The sequence below is a fragment of the Rattus norvegicus genome, chromosome 16, assembly GCF_021556685.1.
Source record: "Rattus norvegicus strain SHRSP/BbbUtx chromosome 16, alternate assembly SHRSP_T2T, whole genome shotgun sequence".
Taxonomy (NCBI): Eukaryota; Metazoa; Chordata; class Mammalia; order Rodentia; family Muridae; genus Rattus; species Rattus norvegicus.
This window is the reverse complement of record NC_141549.1, coordinates 55976981-55990650: the sequence shown is the minus strand read 5'-3', so window position 1 is coordinate 55990650 and position 13670 is coordinate 55976981. Positions and strand designations below refer to the sequence as shown.

The 13670-nt window shown below is 38.8% G+C and overlaps 1 protein-coding gene and 1 pseudogene; both read right to left on the bottom strand.

Moving 5' to 3' along the window:
- The window catches only part of Erich1 (glutamate-rich 1), a gene marked incomplete at its 5' end in the record, with an annotated part of 52793804 nt that overhangs the window by 27673713 nt on the left and 25106421 nt on the right, over positions 1-13670 (bottom strand).
- Positions 12280-12827, bottom strand: Ptrh2-ps1 (peptidyl-tRNA hydrolase 2, pseudogene 1; annotated as a pseudogene).

Here is a 13670-nt window from a genome sequence, read left to right as displayed (position 1 = left end):
GAGCTCACTTCCATACCCATTTCCACCTCTGAATGGCTCTTGCTTCTCGCCCAGGGACCTGGAGCCCTGTATTCCCCAGTCGCTGCAGCTGTATTTCTTCTCGGTTGCCACTTTAACAAGAGGAATCTTTGGAAGCGTGCTCACAGATTTAATATAAATATTTTAAGTTCTATACCAACCGCGAATCCAGACTCTGTTTGATCTGAGACCTTTCCTGGTGTGCTACAGCAACTGGGAGTGAAAAATCTTAGTACATGTGTGCTCTCAGCTATATTAATAAAGGCTCCCATGTTGTCAATCCTTTAAAAATTCCACACGCTAGGAGAATACTTTGGTTTCTGTGCTCTTAAATTGTCTAATACTTTCTACACATAAGATGAAGGAGCTCTATGTTTTTATGGTACAATGGAACTATAGTACAATTAAAGTCTTCTGTGGAGACAAAGTCATGGTCCTACAGAGTAAACTGACATAAGCAAGCAAACAGGTACTCAAACGTTCTCTCCCTCCCCCCTCCCTCCCTTGTCTCTCTCTCTCTCTCTCTCTCTCTCTCTCTCTCTCTCTCTCTCTCTCTTCTTCCCTCCCCCCCCCCTCTCTCCTTCCCCTTGTTTGGGAAGGTACTGCATGCCCATGTTTTTCACTCACATTAATAAGCTTGTCATCACATCAACACACCCTATCTTAACAATTCCCTCACTCTTTAAACATTACCTATAAATCTTCAACTCGTCCAAATTGGCTCATTTCAAGTTACTCTTCTCAAGTTATTCTTCTGAATCAACACGTTGCTGCCAGCCTCACACAGGAATTAAAAAAAAACAAAAAACAAAAAAAACCCAAAAAACAGGAAGCCATCCATCCATGCTTCAGAGAGAGAACGACAAAATGGCATTTTACACATTTCCAAAGGCACACGCAGCATGTAGGCTACCGACCACACTTGCTTTTATATGCTGCACCATGCTTGTCTGGGAGACAGAAAAAACAGGGAAGGCAGAACTGAAGGAGCCCAGTGAACTCCGAGCTGGTTGGTATTTTCCCTCAGTGCAGAGTCATAGTTACTTTAAAAAAAAAACAAAAAACAAAAAACAAAACTCACGATATGGATTAGAGTGGTCGCCTCAAGTAATTAGGCAATTAAGACACGAGTACACTTCTGAGTTCAAAATCTTTATGGAAATTCTTTTCAATTAAGAGTCATGTATAATAAGCCGCATTTTAACTTTTAAAAAAATTCAATGAGTGTTTATTTCATTTCCTGTAACCTTCAGAGACTCGACTGAACTATTAGACTACAAATTTTATTTTGCTTCTATTAAAATTATAGTTGGCATGGAAATGCCCTAGGAAATTTTATGATGGAGTTTGAAAATTTGAATTATCTCAGGAGGACATGTTCTAGTTGACTCCACGCATTTACTAAAAGAAATACTAAGCAGCAGCTGAGCCTCCCTTCTTGTCGCTGTTTTCTGTGAGTTAAGCGTATGTGACCTGACAGTAGCTTTATCCAAACAATTGAAATTAATTGTCTTGCTGTGAATATTCTTCAAGACACTAAAGTGGTGTTGCCTGCACAACGAGCTTGTTTCCTTCCTAATATAACTACTTTTAAAACTCTCATTATGGTTTTCAAGACTGCCTTTCAGATCATCTTGCATTGCCACCTGTAGCCACAGTCATCCGGAATAGGGAGGGAGTTTGTTTATTCAAGAGCCAAACCTGTGATTCGATGACTCTTACCTCATGAACCAGGAAGCATTCCAACTTACCATTGTTCCTGTGCCTGCCTGTGTTACCTCTGGAATCTTGTCAGCAGCCAAAGAACACAGTACAGGGCAAAGAATATGCACACGTGCATATTTTTAGAAGGGGAGAAAAAGGAAAGGAAGTCCAGAAAGAAGGGAGAGCGGAAGAAAAATGACGAACTAGGGGACAATTGGCTTCCAGATATTTATTAACTACATTAGGCATTTCCTAAGTTTAATATGAGTTTATATGTACTTAAATAACCATTATAGAAAGATTCCAATGGGCACATTTTGATTAGTGAGATTATCTTCTTACATACAGATCACTTTCCCTTTCAAAAGAAGGTGATAAGAAAGTGTAGATATTTTTCTAGGGAATAAATTGTTAATAAAACTTTTTTCTTCTCCCTTTAGCTTTACTTTTCTTATTTATTTATTTATTTATTTATTTATTTATTTATTTATTTATTTATTTATTTATTCATTTATTCATTCCTTCATTCATTCATGTAGTTAGTTAGTTAGTTTGCTTGCTTGCCTGCCTGAGACAGGGTCTTACTATGGAGCCAAGGCTAGCCTAGAATCCTTTGTGTAGATCATGTTAACCTCAACTCACAACGATCTGCCCCCTGTATGTGAATGTTAGCATTACAGGCATGTAGTGCCATGACAAGGCACCATGCCAGGTGTCAAATGTCCAACGCTGTGCATCATTTCATCATGGGGGAGCCATCTGAAGAGCAACTCGCTGACTGACGGGATTGTCTGGACATCTCAGAATATGCTAAACTAAAATAGCTGAGATGTACTTAGGCAATACATCCTTAGAAATAAATTTGCATATGATCTGCCAATGGTGAAAATGCTGGTATGCAGTGCCTGGGTGTGTCCTGACACATTCACTTTCCAAAAGTGTGTGTGTGTGTGTGTGTGTGTGTGATGTGTGTTTTACCCAAATATAAAACTGTCCCACAACTTTCTACAAATTATCTTGTACTTTTTATTATCGAGATCAAATTCTGCAAGATTTGTGAACTATACAAGGAACCACCTCCATTTTTTACTCCTAAAATTTGGAGCCATTAAATTAAGGACTGTTTTCATCTTCCTCCTACTTTTGAGGGGTTTCTACGCTTATCTTGTAGTGTTAGCTTAGGAAATGAAATCTCCTACTTACTATCAAAATAGAGGCCTCCCCAGCTCCAATCCCTAGTTCTCTCAGGTTGTCCGTGTTTAAATATTAACTCAATCACTGATCTCTTCAACTGTCAGATCAATGTCATGAGCCAAAACAGGACTATTCCTAAAACTGACATCTAACTGTTTCTCTTTTTGTTTAGTCATCAGATTTTAACTTGATTGCATGCCTCCTTTCCCTTCACTTCTTTTAAACCTCTCCCAAATAGCTCTCTCTCCCCACACTCCTTCAACTTAATGGCCTTTTTATTTGCTAGTTGTGATTACATACACATATGTATTTTTATATGCAATGTATTCCTAAATATAACCTGTCCAGTCCCTATAATGTCATGTGTATGTATGTCTTCAGGGATGACCATTTGGTATTGGTCAGTCAGTTGCTCTGTTTTTCCTCAGAGAAGATCACCTCTCCCTCTTCCAACTTTACTCAGTTGCCTATATGTTTTTGTGTACAGTTGAGTCCTCATGGACTTTCCCCTTGATTTTGAATATCCATTAGTGTTGCTCTTATTCAGCTCACATTAAACCATATGTTTTCATTTTCATTTTACAGTTTGGATCATTCACACCCATGTCTCCAGTAAGATGAGTCTATACTGATTCTTGACTTCCTTTATCCTTCTCTGCATGAGAAGCCACCTACCTTGTCCTCTAAATTCTTCTGGTACCTGAAGTTCCTTTCTAAAGAACAGGAATCCCAGACTGACAGCCACGTAAACTGTGAAAAAGCCATGAGCTCATTCCATGTGTTTTAAAGTTCCTCAATGAAATCTCTAGAAGAAGCAACGTGCTTTTCAAAACAAAAGCCCAAGAAAGAATGACATCAGCAAGACCCGAGACCTTTCCAACACCCAAGCCTTGATAGAAGCATCAAGTCAATTTGAACAGCTATCATCAAATGGAAAACGCCTTCATAAGAATGAAGAAATTCATCTGACAGTTTACTTAGCCCGTGAGTGGAGCATAAAAATAATATAGCACGGTCGGGGAGCTAAATCAGTGATGAGGAGCACATACTGTTCTTGCACAGGATCCACCCTCATGTCCCCAAAGCTCACACAGTCCCAAGCCCCATGTCACACAGCTCACAACCACCTGATACTCAAGCTCCAAAAATTCTGTCTTAGGGTTTTGCTGCTGTGTACAGACACCACAACCAAGGCAACTCTTCTAAGAACAACACTTAATTGGAGCTGGCTTACAGGTTCACAGGTTCAGTCCATTATCGTCAAGGCAAGAGCATGCATGGCAGCATCCGGGGCAGGCATGGTGCAGGGTGAGCGGAGAATTCTACATCTTCATCTGAAGGCTGTTAGAAGTAGACTGGCTCTCATGTGGTTAGGAGGAAGACCTAATCGCCCACCTCCGCAGTGACACACCTACTCCAACAAGGTCACACCTCCTACTATTGCCACTCCCTGGGCTAAGCATATTCAAACCACCACAGGCCCTAACACCTATATCTTCTTCAAGGGACCTGCACTCATATGCACACACTGACAAACACATGGAGACGCCCCATTTAAAAAAGGAAGAAATATAATATTTTTAAATAATAAAGGAATGGGTTTTTAAAAGGGTAGGAAATCTAGCTTCACATTTTCTTCATCCTCTCTACCAAACCTATGAAAAATTGATTGTGAAAATATTCCTTTGTAAATAAGGGTCTAAGGTGCTATGATCATATAGTGGTTAGTAAATAAGGATCTGCTACAAGTACTTCAGCTCCAAGCTCATTGTAGAGATCCTGGCACCATACCAGTTATGTCCTTATGACCATGGTCCAGCTTACAGAAAGTAGTCTTGAGGAACATTATAGATCAACTGGAGCCAGTAGGCAGGCACAAGACTCCATCCAATAGCAGCAGAGCTTAATCACTTCAAGAACACACAAAACTTCTCCCAGGATAGATCTATCATATTTCAGGGCACAAAGCAAGGCTGAGCAATTTAAAAATATTTTAAAAATTACATCGACTATCTATTTCAACCACAATGGTTTGGAACTATAAATTGATAAGAGTAAATCTGGAGATATTAAAAAGAAAAATATGAAAGTATGAAATAATGACCCAGAAGCAACTATGAGAGAAAGAAAAGTTAAAAGAATAAAGGAAAAGGAGAAAGGGAAAATTAATATATAACATATGACAATGTGCAGAATATAGAAAAAATAACTCCAGGAAAGCTTTGTCTTTCTGCATCTGAGATATCCGAGAAACCACTAAGGTTAGACTGCAAAGGAATGGAGAGGAACATACAAAGCTCAAATTCAGTAAGAGGAAAGACAGATACGTGTGTTGGGGAGTGAAATGCAGACCAGGAATGCAGCAGAAAATAACAAAACCAAGTGTTCACATTGTGAAGAAAGAAATAATAACTTAAAAGACCATTTTCTAGACTAGAAGAGAGAGGAAGGATATGGGGAGTGAAATCGCAGGAGGAATTACAGCAAAGGAGAGTACAGAGGAGGAACCAAGCCGGATAATGTAGAACAGAAACTGTTCTTCAAGAGACATGCAATGTTTCAAAACAGAATTTAAAAAAAAAATAGAAGGCCTGAGCAGACCCAAAGGATGTTGAATTAGTAGTGAAAAACTTCTCATCAGTGAACAGCTCAGCTCAGGACTTGATGGCCTCACTCCCTAATTCCACAAAACATTCATTTAAAAAAAAAATCAATCCTTGTCACCATTTCAAAAGAAAACACTTAAAATGGAAGAACACTTCCAATTTAGGTTTTTCCACACTAGCATTGTTCGGATTGTAAAACCAGAGATGGATGCTCTAAGAAAAGAAAATGACTGCACAATATCCATTATAAGCAGAAACATAAAATTTCTAAAATGGAATAGCAAACTGAATCCAGCCACACATTAAAAGAATCACTTTATAATAGGGGAGGGCTTATACTAGACATGCAACAATGTTTCAACATACATAGACCAATAAATGATATTACAGATTAGCAGAATGTAGACAGTCCTGTAAACATTTCAACAGATTCAGGAAAAGCATATGAGGAAATTATCTCATTCATACACACACACACACACACACACACACACACACACACACATATGTATATATGTATATATATATACATATATATGTATATATTCAGCAAATTATGTATAGAAGAATGTATAACATGAGAAAGGTCATGTGAAACACCACAGTTAACATCAAACACAGTAAACGGTGAAACTCATTTCCTCTAAGTTCAGGAACAAAACACCTCCTTACTCAACATAGTACTTGAAGTTCTGTCTAGAAAAATTGAAAACGAGAAAGCCATAATCGTCATACAAATCCATACATTGTTTCTGTTTCCCGATTCTATAAGCTTGCATTTACAATGCTTATCTTAGTTCAGGTTATTATTGCTATGATGAACATCATGACTAAAAACAATTTGAGGACAAAAGTTCTATTAAGCTTACAATACCCCTAATCACAGTCTTTTGAACCCAAGGTAAGAACTCAAACTAGGTGTGATCCTGGAGGCAGGAGCTGACGGGTTAGGGTTAGGGTTAGGGTTGGGGTTAGTGGGGTGTTGCTTACTGGCTTCTTCCCCATTCCTTGCTCAACCTGCTTTCTTAAAAACCTAGGTCCAGCAGCCTAGGATGGTATCAATGACAATGGGCTAGGCCCTCCCATGTAGTTTACTAAAATTTTTTGCTAAGTTACTTATTCCTTTATATCCCTTGTCCTCTCTTCCCTGTCTTTCCCTATCATCTCCCTTCCTACCCCATAGACCCCTCGTCCACTTCTCCTCAGAGAAGGGGAGGCCTCCCATGGACATCAACCAGCACCTGTTTATCAAGGTACAGGAACACTAAGTTCCTCTTCCACTGAGGCTAGACAAGGTAGCCCAGTTAGGGGAAAGATATCCAGAAGCAGGCAATGTGCTCAGAGACAGCCCTGCTCCTGCTTTAGGAGTCCCACACGTAGGCACAGCTGCACAGCTGCTGCATATGTGCAGAGGGCCTGGGTCCAACCTACTTATGATCTCTGGTTGGCAGTTCAGTCTGCATGAACCCCCATAGGCCGAGGTTAGTTGATTCTGAAGGTTTTCTTGTGGTGTCTTTGATCCCTCTGGCTTTGTCAATTCTTTCTCTCCCTCTTTCACTGGTTTCCCCAAGCTCCACTCAATATTTGCTGAGGGTCTCTCCATCAGCTTACAACAGTTGCTTGGTAAAGTTCTTCTGCTGACATTTATGCTAGGCTCCTGCTCTGTAAGTACAGCAGAATATCAACGGTGTCAGGGATGAGGTACCTCTCACAGCATGGGTCTTACACTGGGCCAGCCATGGATTGGCCCTTTCCTCAAATTCTGCTCCATTCTCCATAACTGCATATCTTTTTGGCAGGACAAATTGTGGGTTTAAGGATTTGTGGTTGAGTTGCCCCAATCTCTCCATTGGAAGTCTTGCCTGGTTATAGGAAATGGGCAGTTCAGGCTCCATATTCCCCATTGCTATGAGTCTAGGTAGAGTTACTCTCATAGATTCCTGGTAGTTTCCACTGTCCTAGAGAAGCACTCCCCTGAAATCTAGCTGTCTCTCTCACTATTCTCTTCCTCTGCCTTAGCAGCACCTCATCCTTCCTTTCCCAACCCTATTCTTTCCCCATCTAGTCCCCTCCTTCCATCCATGCTTCACCCCCATATCTAATCTATTTCCCCTTCTCAGTGAGATTCAAGCATGCCCCATAGGGTTCTTGTTACTTAGCTTCTTCAGGTTTGTGTTTTGTGGCATAGTTATCTTGTACTTTATGACTAATATCCACACGTAAGTGAGTAAATACCAAGTTTCTCTTTCAAGATCTCAATTACCTCACTCAGGATAATCATTTCCAGGTCCATCTGTTTATCTGCAAATTTTATGAGGCAAAAAAAAATAATCTAGAGTAGTAGTTTTTAACCTATGGGTTGTGACCTATTTGGAGGTAGCGTATATAAATCAATATTCTATATATCAAATATTTACATTATGATTCATAGCAGTAGCAAAATTACAGTTATGAAATAATTTTATGGTTTGGGGTCACCACAACATGAGGAACTCTATTAAAGGGTTGCAGCATTAGGAAGGTTGAGAACTGCTACTCTATAAGATTGCCTACAGCCCAATCTTATGGAGGTAATTCTTCAATTGTGGTTCCCTTCTCTCATATGGCTATATTCTATGTCAAGTGAACATAAAAGTACCAAACACAATATCTTAGAATTCTTCCTGCAAAACAGGCAAAACAAATAAAAAATTTAGCAAAATCGAGAGACTATATTCAGCATCAGTAACATGTCTACATAGTAACAGTAGCTATTGTCCCACAAAGCTAAAAAGACAAAAACAACAACAACACCAACAACAAAAACCCACTTCATTTAAGTAGCACCAAGCACCAAAGAGATAAAAACACCTAGGAATAAACTTAACAAATGAGAGGAAGGATCTAAACATGAGACTGTAAAATAGCAGTATAAAGTAACAAAGATTTATTGTTAAATACATGCTGAAAATGATGATGAACTGTTTCCATACAATTCTCACCAAAATCCCAATACCATTTTTCATAGAAATGGAGAGAAATCTAAAAATTTATATGAAAGTACAAAAAGCTACAAATATCCACAACCATCTAGAGCCAGAAGACCAGAGCTAAAGCCATCACACTTTCTTATATAAAAAATATACTCTAAAGCTATAATAAACAAAGCATCATGGAAATGGGGTAAATTTAGATATATAGGTCAACAGAGTAGAATGGAGACCAAGAAGTAAATAAACCCATTGGCAGTCAATTGAACTTTAATAGTGACATTGAGAACATTGATAAAAAAATTATACAATACTCACAATATGTTGAGAAAAATGAGTACTCATATTCAAAAGAACGAAACTCTATTTTTGTTTCAAATTAAATGCAAAATTAACTAAAATGAATTTTAAAATGTAAACTAGAAAACTAGAAACTATAAAACCACCAGAAGAAAAATGTACAGAAAAACAACCCTTTTCCCTTTTGCTTATATTAATTGCATATAGTACTGAATTATTTAAGGACATGTACATATAAGTATTTAATATACTTCCAGCCTATTCTTCCTATTCTCCTCTACACTCCCCTTTCTTACCCACCCCCTTATTATTAACCTCTGGTGTCATAGACAGTTTCATATCCACATTCATGTTGTATATAAATGCATGATTTATGTATTGGCATAAATCTAGCAACAGGGCATGGAGAGATGGCTCAGCAGTAAAGAGCACTTGCTGCTCTTCCAGGGGACCTGGGTTCAACTCACGGCATCCACATAGCAGCTCATAACTACATGTAAATGCAGGTACAAAGCATTGAACACCCTCCTCTGACCTCCATGTGCATTAAGCATAAACATACATGCAGACAAAAGATGCATACATATAAAATGATAGTAATAAAATACAGGAACAGCTAATGTTAGAAAATGAGTCATAGCTGCCTCTCTGTGATTGACTTGCGTGTTTAATATGACTGTCTGTAGCTGCACCTGTTCTCCTGGAAATGTCCCAGCTTCACTCTTCAGAGCTGAACAAATTACATTGAGTGTATAGCATATTTTCTTCTTTCAGTTCTTTGTTGATATGTGAGTTTCATTACTTTACTATTATGAATAATGTGGTAATACACACACATATATACAGATACCTTTGTGATATATTGCAGCCTGGGGTCCTCTGTTGACATAACCAAGGGTAATATAACTGAGTCACATGGTAGATATGTTTTTGGGGTGGGTTGGTTTTTGGTTATCTGGTTGCTTATTTGTTTGTTTGAAGAATCTCTGTACTGCTAGTTTATGCTCTCATTGGCAGGGTATAAAGAATTCTTCCACATTATCACCAGCATTTACTGCTATGCATTTTCTTAATGATGGCCGAGGTCATTGTAACTGAGTTTCTCTGGGTTCTTTAATGTTTGGGCTTCATGGTATAGTCTACACAGTAATCCATTGTCCAGTGTATGGGTAGCAAAGAAAGTCTTGAATTTTGTAAGTTGCCTCTTCACTTGATTAAATAGTTCCTTTGACTCTGTAGAAGGGGCCTAGTTTTCTGATGTATCATTGGTAAATTGTTGATATTATTTTCTGAGATACTGAATCCCATTGAGAAACTCTTTGCCTGTGTATCTATTATGATACATTTTCCTGTTTTTTTTCTAACAGTTTCAGAGTTTCATATCTAATGTTGAAAAACTTTATCTTTGTATACATTTGTACACCATAAACAATTGACATCTAGTTTCATTATTCTTTATGTGAATATCGAGGTCAGGAAAATAATCTTGACATTGACTGGGCAATAATTTTTTTGGAAGACATCAAAAGTGTATGTAACAAAAACATTCAAATAGGATTTAAATAAACTAAAACCATTTACACAGAAGGAGTAAAGGTCAGCAAAGGAAAAAGAAGACATGGTGAATGGAAAGAAATGTTTGAAACTAATTCATATGATAGCATATCAATACCTAAACATGAAAGGGACTTAAGCAGGTCTAAAGCAGAAAAATAAATAACCTGATTATAAAATGGACAAAGGAACTGAATAGACATCTCTCTAAAAAATGACATAAATGAGTAAAGGTATATGAAGAAATTCTTGTCAGTAGAAATTATCAAGAAACTAAACATTAAAATTCAGTAAGACATTTCTTCATATGTAGTAGACTTATTATCTCTCACTATATAGGCTGTGGACACATTAATTAGCTTAAGTTGTAATAATTTAATAATGTACATATGTACTAAATACTACATTGTAAATCTTAATTTTGTGTACCTCAAATAATTTTTAAGAACGTACACCTCTGTAAATCTAGGTAAAAATCTCATTTATAGAAGCATCCAAAATAAAGTAAATGACGTATACAAAGATATATTTAATGGATATATTTTCTGAAAACAAAATATATTCAATTGTGTTCAATTAATGATTAGAAACTAGAAACAATATAGGTATCAGAAGAAAGAATAAATACACCAAACCCAGACGCTATTGCTAATGCCAAGAAGTGCTTACTGAACGCGGGTATAGTGGTCTCTAAGAGATTCTGCCAGTGTCTGACCAATACAGATGTGGATGTACACAGGCAAACATCAGACTGAGCTTGGGGACCCTAATGGAGAAGTTAGGGCAAGGACTGTAGGAGCTGAAGGGGTTTGCAACCCAATAGGAAGAACAACAATATCAACCAATCAGACCCTCCAAAACTCTCAGAGACTAAACCACCAAGTACATATGGGGGGACCCATGACTCCAGCATACTCCATGACAGTAGCAGAGGATGGCCTTATCTGCCATAACAAGAGGGTAGGCCCTTGGTCCTATAGAGGCTCAATGAACCAGGTTAGGGGAATGCTATGGTAGTGAGGCAAGAGTGGGTGGGCAGGTGGGAGAGCACCCTCATAGAGACAGGGGTTGGGAAGGGGATAGGGCGTTAATGGAGGGGAAACTGGGAAAAGGGATAACATTTGAAATATCAATAAATAAAATAAACAATAAAAAATGAAAAAAAGTATAAACAAGCCATGATCGATTCCCGCTTGTACCTTTAGCTCCCAGGATTTTCCTAGCCATTCCTTCATAGCATATGTGTTCCACTATCACATTTTATTATATTTTCCACTTGGGTTGAAAGAGCATAGGTTCCCTGAAACTTCATTGTTCTGTAAGCTAATTAAAGGGTAATTTTAAAGGAAATTGAGCAATGGTATCTTACATGGATACATGAAACTGTTCTCAGGGGCATGAATTGTTAATTTTTTTTTTCAGTGTCAGAAAGGTTTTTTTTCCCATGAGTTTCTGGTCGGTGGGATCTTAGAAGTGCTCAGAAGAAAGCCAGCTGTTGCTACCAGTGTTGTTTACCTATCATTACTAGCTAGAGAGACCTTGTTGTTAAGGATGTCACCCACTTAGGTCACAGGGCACAAAGAAATCAATCCTGAACTGACCAGGAAATTCACTGCCACTGTCTTAATTGAGGTTTCAAACAACATGGCCAAAAAAAAATTGGGGGAAAATGGGGGTTTATCTTGCTTGCACTTCCACACTGCTGTTCATTATTGAAGGAATTTAGGAGAAGGACTCAAACGAAGCAGGATCCGGGAGACAAGATATGCTGCCGAAGCCATGGTGGGGTGCTGCTTACTGGCTTACATCCCAGTCTGTTTACTTTTTCTCTTTTTCTTTTTTCGATTTTAAAGTGGGGGATAAGAATTACCCATTTATTGTTACTGAGGGGCTCCATAGTCTTTGGACAGAATCATTATCAAGGAAAAGTTTATCTAGTAAAGTTTTAGGTGGCCTGTAACTTCATCAATTAGTTCTACTGGTCCTGGCCCAATTCCCAGGACAGTTCGAGAGCCTGGCTCAATCTGAGTACGTCCGGCATCTTGGATTAAATTTACAGTCAATCCCAAGGCTTTTGCATGGGTGAGTAATTGAATGAAGGTATCTTCATCTGGAGCTTTGACCACCACTTTGGGCTGGCCACAGTACTCCCACTCTTTGAGCACCTGAGGGTTTCTCTTTGAGTCTGCTTGCAGGCAGAAACCGCAGCATGCGAACACTGGGCAGCGACCTTCCCTTTCCCCATCTTTAAGTCAGTTCGAACCACAAGAATCATTTTGTATTCCCCACTCTCTCCAAGATGCTTGCTTCGTTCGGTTCCTGTCTCTGTGTCTTGGTTTGCCTCACTTGTTGAGTCCTTGGGGGAGATTCCAAGGCGGCTCCGGAGGCCCCAGCCCAGGCACATGCCACAAGCAACTCCAGCAGCCAAGCTGAGTGTACCAGGATGAATCAAATACTCCATAGTCAAGAACTTGGAAAGCATCTGAAGCACTTCTCACCTCATAGTTCTCCACTCCCATACAAAGTCAGTCTGTTTTCTTATAGAACCCAAGTATACCAGCCAAGGGATGGCACCGACCAATGGGCTGGACCTACAGTTGCAGAGAAAATATCAACCACAATGGCCTGAGCCCTCTCTCGTTGGTCACTAGTTAAGAAAACACCTTATAGCTCGCTCTTACATTGACATCTTTTCAATGAGGTTCCCCTCCTTTCAGATATCTCTAGTTCACCAATCAAATTGACATAAGACTAGCCAGCACGGCTCCTAGCTTCCACAGTGTTGCTACGTTTTATGAATGGTGCTAGGGAAGAAGATAAATTAATGGTCTTATGCAATGCTGCAACCTACAATAATGACCTAGTATGCAAGATAGGCCCAGGGAAGCAACCACAGTACAGCTAATTGTGGGCATAAGCAACTGCTCTGTTGGTCGGATTTCAGACTTGCTCCTCTGGAGGAGATTCATGTCTGGTAACAAAAAACGAGATCAAAAACCTTGGCTAGCAAAATCCTGTTTTCCAGGGGGAAACCTGTTGATATTGCTTTGTTAGATGATCATGTTGCCAAACTTCTTTCTAATTATTTACGTTTGTATCTGTATACATTTGTCAGAGATGCTTCTCATAATTAATTCACTAATGCAATAATTCTTAACTCTTCAAGTTTACTAAAAATAAGCAGCAATGAGTTCTTGGCCATAGATGGAACATTAATAGTAAAAACGAAACTGTTCCTCCAGGTTCAAGAAACATTGTGGAAGAGAGAGCAGAGAGAATACAAGTCATAAGATGGGTCACCCATTGATTGAGCTGGCTTCAGAAC